We start from the raw sequence: 10580 nt of genomic DNA, 5'->3' as shown, positions 1-10580 counted from the left end.
ACCCAACATACAATTCTGCCAAAATGTTGACAAAGTTTGTTTATTTACCCATAATTGAGAGCATGCACTTACTTGTAATATGAATCCCTAAAAAATATGAAGGTAAAAAGTCATAAATCGTTCGATTAAAACACCAAGACCCTCAAAACCCTTCGAATGTATTGCATCCCTCGTTTTCGATCGTTTTCCACAAAAGCTAGAATGAAGAATTTGCTTGTTTTTGACGAAGAGTATGTTGAATAGCTACAGCTTTGATGAGATGTTGAGTCTAGAGTTGTGAGACAGAGAAAGTATAATCAACTTACTTGTAATATGAATCCCTAAAAAATACGAAGGTAAAAAGTCATAAATCGTTCGATTAAAACATCAAGACCCACAAAACCCTTCGAATGTATTGCATCCCTCGTTTTCGATCGTTTTCCACAAAAGCTAGAATGAAGAATTTGCTTGTTTTTGACGAAGAGTATGTAGAATATCTGCAACTTTGATGAGATGTTGAGTCTAGAGTTGTGAGACAGAGAAAGTATAATCAAGAATTTCCAAAAATGGTGTAAAAGGAATTTGGTTGGCAGCACTAATGCTTCTCCCTAATTGTTTTTAACCATGGTTGGCAAATTAACTCATTCATCCTCAACTTAACGGAAATTATTGTAATTTAAACCCTTTTTTTACCTACTAATGTCACATTTAATGGCTAATTAGTAATTGGGGGTTATATTTGATAATTTTAAAAATTGAAAGTTAACATTGAGAAACTAAAAAAGTAGGGGGCTATCGTTGGAAAATTCCCTTTTCTTTTAATAATTTAAACTTTGGATTATTTTGCAATAATTCCGACTTTGAGGGTTGTTATCTTTCTTCAATCACAAAGACCGATGATCAGTTGAACGATTTTTTAAAGTGACACCTGTCGCAAGTTAATTGGTTAAAAAAAATAAAATTAAAAAGAAAAAAACCACCCACCCAAACCCCAACCACCCCAAACGATCCGACCACCCACCCAACCCAACCCCCTCCCTCATCAGCTCACCGCCCCTCCCTCACCCCTGGAATCACCCCTTTCGCCTCCCTCTAAACCACCATCCCCCTCCCCGAAACACCCACATATATAACCACCAAGAAAACCCCTCCCCTACTCCGGAAACATCTAACCGCCCTTCCCCCTACACCAAAACCATTGTGGTTTCGATGGTGGGGAGGGGACAATTAGGGATTTTTGGGAGGGAGGGAGTGGTGTCAAGGGAGTTTCGACTGGGTGTTTTCATGGAGGCAGAGAACCAAAGAGGATATTATGGATGGGGTGGGTCGCAACACTAGCGTAGGGGGACGGGGGAGAAACCGGTGCAGCATTGGGCAAGGGAAGGGAGGAATGAGCGCAGCGAGCCGGCGCCAGGGGGTGAGGGTTAGGTTGGTAGGGATAAGGGGTTTTCTAGTTTTTTTTTTTTTTAAATAAAAATTATATTTTTTTTGGATCAATTACACTTTGACATGTGACACATAACCTGTTGTACGTATCATGTCATTGATTTTTGTTGACTGGTTTGGGATTGTAGAAAGTAAACAGCCCTCTAAAGTTGGGATTATTTTAGAATAATGCAAAGTTAGGATTATTAAAATAAAATCAATCAAAATTGGGATTATTAAAACTATTTTTTTTACAAGGTTTTGGACTTTTGGTAGCACACACCATAACACTGACTGAATAACCCTTAACCGACCAAGTAACCTCGGATAGAGTAACTCTGGTTACACAACCTCGCCGACTGACCCATGACTGACCAAGTAACCCCCTAATTGAGTAAACACTGACCGACTAAGTAACCCACCCACATCGTATGACCAACCACATCGTATGACCAGACACATATTAATGGAATCATCTTCGCAAGTCAATGTGTATTAATCTAAAAAGAAAAAAAGAGATAGTCTCACATTGATAAAATACCATATCTTTGCATTGTATATTTTGGAGTGGTTTAATACACTGCTAAGTATGTGGGTTGTTGGCCTCTTATCTTTTTAGTACCCATTTTTTCTTTGATAATTCATTATTATTAGAATATTGTATTTGTTACAAGATTCAAGGTTTATTCGCTTGAGTTAAATTAATTTGTTTAAAATGTCATTAATTTGGGAGTTACGCTCATCAATAGTTGGTTGTTATGGCCTCTTAATTATCCCTTTAAAAGGAAAGTTATTATTTCTTTTAATTGTTGGTCTTTTTCTCCAATTAGTATTAGGTACTACCGGTACTCCAACATATTACGTTAAATAACAAATCTTTATAATAAAATAACATAAAAAGCTATGAGAGTATATAAAACCTAAAATAATAAAAATTTCAATATCATTTCTCTCTTGAGGCCACTTTCTCCCTCCCTACCTTTTTTCTCTCTAATTTCCCAACCCACCATTTTAAATTAGCATCATCAAATCCTTCATTCTTCTCAACAAAAACCATAAAAAAAAATTTGATTATTATTTTAACCACTCAAACAAGCACAAATTTGTTCAATCAAAGTTGAAAATCAATTTCACTACATTAAAATGGTTGATATTCATCATAATATAAGGATTCAACAATTGTGAACAAGAATGAGCAAAACAAAGTAGATTTAAATTTGATTTTTTATTTTAATTTAATTAATTGAAATTGTACTACTAATTTGAACTAAAAATGTTAATTTGATTTGATTCAATCGAATCTATGTTATTTTTGAATTTGTTAAAACATTATGTTATTTTATGCAAACTTTATGTTATTTTACTAAATAAAATACTATGTAATTCTGCTTAAATATTAGAAAATTTTAGATTTTAACACCATACAAAAATTTGAAAATGGTTTTTAACAACCCCATAAAAAATTGATTTTAACACCAGACAAACTTACTAAAAATGGGTATTACCACCACTTAACGATTTCCATCCACAAATTCCGTTAAGTATGGTCCACATTGACACGTGTCACCATTTTATTTGTTTAAAAAAAAGATTTTTTTTAAAAAAAACGTAAAACTACCCCAGCCACCACCACAACGCCACCACTGCGCCACCACCGCCCTCCTCCCTAAACCCACCACCGGCATCGCACTTGCAGCCCCAACCCACCTAAACCCTCCCCCTCCCTTTCCCGCAACCGTGTCGCCCCCAAAAACCACTAAACCCAAAACCCTCGTTCCAAACGACCACGAATCCGGCCACAAATGGCCGAAATTGGTCGGTTTTGGGAAAGAGTGGCCTTAATCGGACGATTTCGTCCTTTTAAGGTCGGATTCGTGGCCGTTTTGGGGAACGAGGGTTTTGGGTTTGGTGGTTTTTGGGGGTGACGTGGTTGCGGGAAAGGGAGGCGGAGGGTTCAGGTGGGTTGGGGATGCAGGTGCAACGATGGTGGTGGGTTCGGGAGGGCAGTGGTGGGTTGGGGGGAGGGCGGTGGTGGCGCAGTGGTGGCTGGTAGTGGCAAGGGTAGTTTTAGGTTTTTCATCTTTATTTTTTTTTTCTTTTTTTGGTCAATAATAACGTGACACGTGGCTTTATGGCCCACTTAACGGAATCCTAAACGAAATCAGTTAAGTGATGGTAATACCAAATTTTTGGAAATTTGTCTGGTGTTAAAATAATTTTTTTTTATGGAGGTGTTAATTAAAAACCATTTTCGGGTTTTTGTGTGATGTTAAAATCTAAAATAACCTAAATATCATGTAATTTTACGTAAAATCTAGTGTTATTTTGTAAGCTAAAACCTTGTGTTATTTTTGTTAAAAGCTTATGTTATTTTACTTAACCCTGCATCATTTTCCTAACTTAAGGTTTTATTTAACTTAAAGTCTCATGTTACGACTTTGCTAAAACTATGTGTTATTTCATGTAAACCTTTTGTTAAAAAAAAATTATGTTATTTGAATCATAATGTTATTTTTGTTGGGTTTTGTGATGTCCGACATCACTCAGAACAAAACCCTCCCAAAATCCGCACAAAAATTAAAGTAACTAACATGCATATTAGTTAGCAATAACCACATAATTAATTAACTAATAGAGAGAAAGAGGAAAAGACGATCATACCCTTGACGTGTGCTGGGCTCTTTCTTAGAGCTCGAATTTGAAAGGGTAGAGTCTCGCAAATGTGCAAGCCTCCAACGTCTCACACCCTCGAGACCCGACCCGGACGGCCCTGACCCCAAAGCTTAGTCGGGGCTAAACCCAGAAAAAACTATATAGTATTATGAACTTTTAGGTTTTCCCATCTATTGGGAGATGCCTTATCAAGTTCAACTCAAGTGAATAATCCCAACTCCTAAAGTTGGAATTTATAGGCAAAGGCTCCCAAAAACATCAATTATCTTTCCATATGGGAGAAATGATAGGGTGAGAAAAGTAAGCAATTAATTTAATTCCAAATTAAATTATATTAGTGTAAACACCCAAATGTGTCTCACCAAAACCAAACCCAGTGATGAATACCTTTCACGTCATTTGATTATCGAACGAAGTAAAAGTGTGAAAAGTCTAGTGATGTGGATATTTTTTTATTAAAAATATCTCTCTTTCTGTTTTCAAAAAAATTTCTTCTTTTACTCTATTTTATGAAAATAGCCAGTCCAATTTAGTTTGGTCCATGATAAGGATCCAATAATAGTGTAGTTGGATTGGGCTCGAAAAGTGCTTTCCAACAATATATTATAAGCCCAATTCCGATGAATAAAGAGGAAGTTATGGATTAAATTAGATTTGGCCCAAAATGATTTTATATGTGGCCCAATGATCTAGAGGAGAGCCTATTAATTATTATTCCTAAATTTGTTAGGATTGATTTTAATCCTCTAGAAATATCTAGAAGGTTCTTTTTAATTCTAATGAGATTAGGATTGATAATTATATAATAAAGAGTTTTATTTTGAATAAAATATGTGATTTGTCACAAATATGATTTTAATCTGCTTAACGCGGAATTAGCTCCTTAATCGTATTAAGAAGATGATTCCGCGTACAAAGCACGTTTTAATTTTGACTTAGTGCTTAATCCTATTTTCTGCCTATCTCATATATCAAACTATCTTTTGATCTTGGTCTGTATTAAACTTGGTTTATTTTGCTTCTTTTGGTATGTAAACAATTAAACAAGGTATTTTCTTTTGTTTTTGATGTTCTGGAGGAACATCAGTTTGTTTATATGGATGTTGCTTGCTTGCTTTATGACTATTTGCATACTATTTTTGCCTATATGTGCTTTGTTCTATGCTTTGGACACAAACAAATAAAATGGTGCTGTGTTTAGATATATATATTTGTGTGCATTAATTTTGATGAACGCCAAAAGGGGGAAAAGAAGGCAAACTCAATTGTTGAAAAGCTCTCCATCCGTTTATAATAGAAGGTATAACTATGACTTTCATTCAGTTCCTTGTTTAAATTTAGCTAGTTCATTTTTGTTATAAGTTTTTCGTTTTCTGATTGTCTTTTAAAATTTTTATTTTGTGAGTTTGCTTAGGTTTGTCATTCATCAAAAAGGGGGAATATTGTTGATCTTAAGTTTTGATGATGACTCAAGGAACCTAAGCAAACCCATAAGGGCTTTAACTTTTGTCTATTAGCTTTGATGTACTTGACAGGTTCTTATATGCAACGAAGTTCTAGAGTTAGAATGGAGCATAGCATGGAACAAGTCTAAAGGATGAGCTATGGACGATCATAGAAGACAATCAGAAGCCAAGTTCCTTGAGTGAGGAACTGAAGCTCCAGAGTCGAAGCTTCATTGTGTTCCAAGGAGTCTATTGTATCTTTAATTATTTATTTTAGGCTTCTTGTATATATGTTAAGTACATTGTTAATTGATAGGATTTAAGTGGATTTAATTTCAGTTTATAAAGATTTTATTTTTCCTTTCTTTAACAAAGATTTAATTTTATTTTGGAAAAATATCTTTTAAGTAAAAATATCTTATTTATTAAAAGATTTTCTGTTCTGATTTTATCCTAACATTTTGGAAAATCTGACTTGGTAAAACTATTTTTAAAAACGGCTTTTACTTGGTAAAGGAGGTTGAGAAAATATAGGAACCACTTCCTTATTGTGCGCTTCAGCTTGCTGCCCAAGCATCCACAAACTGCACTTCCTTATTTCATGGAAGTTGTGGTATAGTGGGAGCTAAGGCAAACGTAAGGTTTTCAACTGCTTTCCTCCTGTATAAATAGGATCAATTTTCTGTTTTGTAAAGCACACTTGAGCATTACAATTCTTAGCTTTTCTAAAAGAGTCAAAAATCCACTTAAGTCCTTGAGTGTCTTTGTACTTAGCATCTTAGTAGTTTTATCTTGAGTTGTATTGGGGTAGAGTTTGGGTAAACTCTAGAGTGTGTTATTGCTTTGAGTGAAGCAAGGAGAAAAAGAGAGATTCGAGAGCTCAACTGATTGAGGGATCAGTTGAGGGGGAACTAAAGTTCGTTGAGGAACTTGAGTTTAGAAGTCTTAATTTGTAATAGGTTGTTTGCCCTATTATTATTAAGAATTGTGATTAAAATCCCTTGTGGTCGTGGTTTTTCTTCTTGATTAGGGCCAAGAAGTTTTTCACGTAAAATCTCTCTTGCACTTTAAAGTTTTTGTTTAAGTTTCTTTAAGAATTCCGCAAAAATTACCCTAGTTCCTCAACAATACAATTCTCCCCCCCTCTTGTATTGTTCATTCGAGTCAACAATTGGTATCAGAGCTGGTTCCTCGAAGAAATCAGGAAACCCTGACGAGTTAAGTTCCTGGAATCAAGATGAACAATCATGAGAAACTGGAAGAAGGTTACTCTACGCAGCGTCCTCCTATGTTCAATGGAAAATTCTACACCCATTGGAAAAACAGGATGGAGATTTTTATCAAAGCCGACAACTACCAGGTTTGGAGAGTGATCGAAGTTGGTGATTTCGAAATTACCAAAACCACTGGTGAAAATGAGGTAGTACCTAAACCCATGTCTGAATTTGATAAGGAAGATTGTGAGAAAATGGAAATTAATGCACTTGCTGTTAAATTACTTCATTGTGGACTTGGACCCAATGAACACAACCGTGTTATGGGTTGTAAAAATGCTAAAGAAATTTAGGATTTACTTCAAGTCACTCATGAAGGAACTAACGAAGTAAAACACTCTAAGATTGACTTGCTTATGTCAAAATATGAACGGTTTGAAATGCAACCAAAAGAATCAATTCAGGAAATGTTAACTAGATTTACTAACATTACTAATGAGCTTGTTTCTTTTGGAAAGCAAATCCCTATTGATGAGCAGGTCAGAAAAGTTCTAAGAAGCCTCCCCCAAGATGAAAGATGGAGAGCCAAGGTAACAACCTTACAAGAAAACAAAGGACTTCACAAAGTTCAATATTGAGCAACTTGCTGGTTCCCTCATAACTCATGAGTTGCATCTAGGAACAAGCAACAGTGAAGGAAACTGAGGAAAAGGCTTGGCTCTCAAAGCTGGAGATCAAGAAGACTCTAAAGTCGATGAAGAAGAGGCTGCTATGCTGGTGAGAAGGTTCAAAAGAATGTTCAACCGAAACAACAAGTCAAGGAACTTCACCAAGAAACCCTCTACTTCAAAAGCTGACTCTGGTTGTCACAAATGTGGATCTCTAGAGCACTTTATTCGTGAGTGTCCACTTTGGGATACAGAGAAAGGTAAAGGGAAGGCAAAGGAACAAGTTAAGAGCAACTACAACAAAAATCCTTTCAATAAAACAGACATTAGGAAGGCTATGATTGCTGCCTGGGGAGATTCTGAAAGTGAGGATGAAGAGAAACAACCTGAAGAAGAAACAACTCATCTATGTCTGATGGCTAAACGTGATGAAAAGGCTTACAACGATGAGCTTTCTAAAGAGGTATTCCTTGATCCTAATGTGCTTAAAACTTATACTAAAGATGCTCTCATTGATTTAGTGTTTGAATTGGAAGATGACTGGACTCACACTAGTATTCATCTAGGTGAATGTCAAAGAGCTCTCAAAGTCTGCAAGGAACACAGTACGTGGATTGAGAATCAACGAACTGATGTTAAAAGTAGATTTTTCGAAATTTTTGACAAAAATCTTCTATTAAAAGAAATGAATGAGAAACTCAAGTTTGAGAATATCATGGTTAATGTAGAACTGACTCAATACAAACTTGCTAATGCTGAAGTGTCTCCAAGTTCCTCTTCTGAATCTTTGCCTAAATTTAATGAGGATTTTGAAAAATTAAAATATGATCTTGACGAGTTAAGAATTGAAAAGGAAAAATTGGAGAAGGAACTTGAGCTTCGAAAAGAAAGAAACATTAGCCAGTTTGGGATTCCTAAGTGGATAGAGAATGCTCAAACCAAAAGAACTGAAGGTCTAGGATTCATACGTTCTAAGCATAAGGGCAAGAAAAAATATGTAGACCTGCCTAGTTATAAAGTATGTACCTTCTGTGGTAAAACTGGTCCTCTTGTTGCCACGTGTAACAAGAAGGAACAGTCTGTTAGTAAGAATGTTAGGCAAGTTTGGGTAAAGAAATCTGATATTGCTTCAACGTCCAAGGAACCCAAGGAAACCTGGGTTCCTGAATCTAACCAATAAGTTCTTTTGCAGGTCCTAGTAAGGGGGAACAACACGTGGTACCTCGACAGTGGTTGTTCAAAGCATATGACAGGAGATAAATCAAAGTTTCTCTCACTAGAGGCCTATCCAGGAGGAACTGTGACCTTTGGAGACAACAAAAAGGGTGAAGTAATTGCTAAAGGAAAAGTAGGAAGGTCCAGTTCTCATTCAATAGAAAATGTACTTTTGGTCGAGGGTTTGATGCACAATTTGCTAAGCATATCACAATTTTGTGATAAAGGAAACTTTGTAAGTTTTACCTCTGATTCATGCAACATCATTAATGATAAAACAGGAAGGGTTGTTCTTGAAGGAACTAGAAAAGGGAACACATACATTGTGGATCCAAACTCTATTCCAAGGAACAACCTTACCTGCTTGAGTGCCATTAATGATGATCCCTTATTATGGCATAAACGTTTTGGACATGCTAGCTTCTCACTCATGGATAAACTTAGAGCAAGGAACTTGGTTATAGGGCTTCCCTCAGTCAAGTTCCTCACACAACATATCTGTGATGCATGTGTGAGAGGCAAGCAAGTCAGGTCTTCTTTTAAAAGCAAAAACATGGTCAGCACCACAAAGCCATTGGAGCTAATTCATATGGATTTGTGTGGTCCCATGCGTGTTCAAAGTAGAAGTAGAAAGAAATATGTTTTAGTTATTATTGATGATTTTTCTAGATTTACTTGGGTGATTTTTCTGTCTAGCAAGGATGAAACTTTTGATGAATTTGTGTCCTTTGCCAAAAGAGTACAGAAGTCAAGTGGAAATAAAATTATCCACATTCGATCAGATCATGGAACTGAGTTTGAGAATTCAAGATTCGATGACTTTTGCAAAGAAAATGGCATGGATCATAACTTTTCAGCCCCAAGAACTCCTCAACAGAACGGAGTAGTTGAAAGGAAGAACAGGACTCTAGAAGACATGGCAAGAACTATGCTCATAGCAAGCGGTCTTCCAAGAAACTTCTGGGCTGAAGCTATTAATACTGCATGTTATATTATTAACAGAGTTATGATGAGACCAATCATCAATAAGACTCTTTATGAACTGCTTAAAGGCAGGAAACCCAATATTTCTCACTTTCGAGCTTTTGGATGCAGGTGCTTCGTTCATAATAATGGGAAAAGAAACATAGGAAAATTTGATGAAAGAAGTGATGAAGCTGTGTTCCTTGGCTATGCATCAAATAACAAAGCTTACAGAGTTTACAATAAAAATACATTGTGTGTAGAAGAAAGCATTCATGTGATATTTGATGAATCTAATATGTTTATGAATGTGTAGGAACAAGACAATAATGATTATGAAATTGGTATGATTAGAGACAGGGAAGAAGATGAATAAACCTCCAAGCAAACCAAGGAAGTAAGAGAGGAACCTGAGCAAGAACATAAAGAAAATGCTGAAGTTCCTAATCAAGAAAACCCGGAGGAACAAGATCATGGAGAACCTGGAAACAAGGAAAATGGAGAAGAAACTGAAAAAGAAGTGCCTCAAATAAAAGTTCCTGCCAGATAATTTCAACCAAAGCCATTCAGATATCGAGGCTCTCATCCAACAGACCTTATTATAAGTGATATTAGTAGAGGAACTCAGACCAGATCACAGTTGAGGAACTTCTGTGCCTTTCAAGCCTTCCTATCCATTATTGAGCCAAGGAATCATGATGAAGCACTAAAGGATGCTGACTGGATAATTGCCATGCAAGATGAACTCAATGAGTTCGAAAGGAACAAGGTCTGGCATCTTGAAGAAAAACCTAAATACAAAAAGGTTATAGGGCTCAAGTGGGTATTCAGGAACAAGCTGGATGAATATGGAACAATTGTGAGAAACAAAGCAAGACTTGTTGTGAAGGGCTATAATCAGCAAGAAGGTATTGACTTTGAAGAAACTTTTGCTCCTGTTGCTAGATTAGAAGTTATTAGAATCTTAATTGGTTTTGCCTCTTTTATGGGTTTCAAAC

The sequence above is a fragment of the Chenopodium album genome, chromosome 2 (genome assembly GCF_948465745.1).
Source record: "Chenopodium album chromosome 2, dcCheAlbu1.1, whole genome shotgun sequence".
Classification (NCBI taxonomy): domain Eukaryota; kingdom Viridiplantae; phylum Streptophyta; class Magnoliopsida; order Caryophyllales; family Amaranthaceae; genus Chenopodium; species Chenopodium album.
This window is presented reverse-complemented; position numbering follows the sequence as displayed.